Source organism: Monopterus albus, unplaced genomic scaffold, assembly GCF_001952655.1.
Source record: "Monopterus albus unplaced genomic scaffold, M_albus_1.0 scaffold479.1, whole genome shotgun sequence".
In the NCBI taxonomy this organism is placed as follows: Eukaryota; Metazoa; Chordata; class Actinopteri; order Synbranchiformes; family Synbranchidae; genus Monopterus; species Monopterus albus.
In genome coordinates, this window is record NW_018128359.1 from 144,797 (window position 1) to 145,007 (window position 211).

A 211-nucleotide genomic window follows, 5' to 3' on the forward strand; every position below is an offset into this window, starting at 1 on the left:
AACAATGTTTATAAAAATAAAGAAACCATCTTGTTTTATTTTCCTCTGAATTTAATTCAATTTGTTCACTGTGAATTCTCAGACCACTGGTTTGATTTTTAGTCTTCTTTCCCTCCGATGCACCAGTTGTTTTTGTCAGTCTCTCTACATCTACAACGTCCTTGTTAACAAAAATACCTGAAGTTATTCGTCCATATTGTTGTGATTCCAT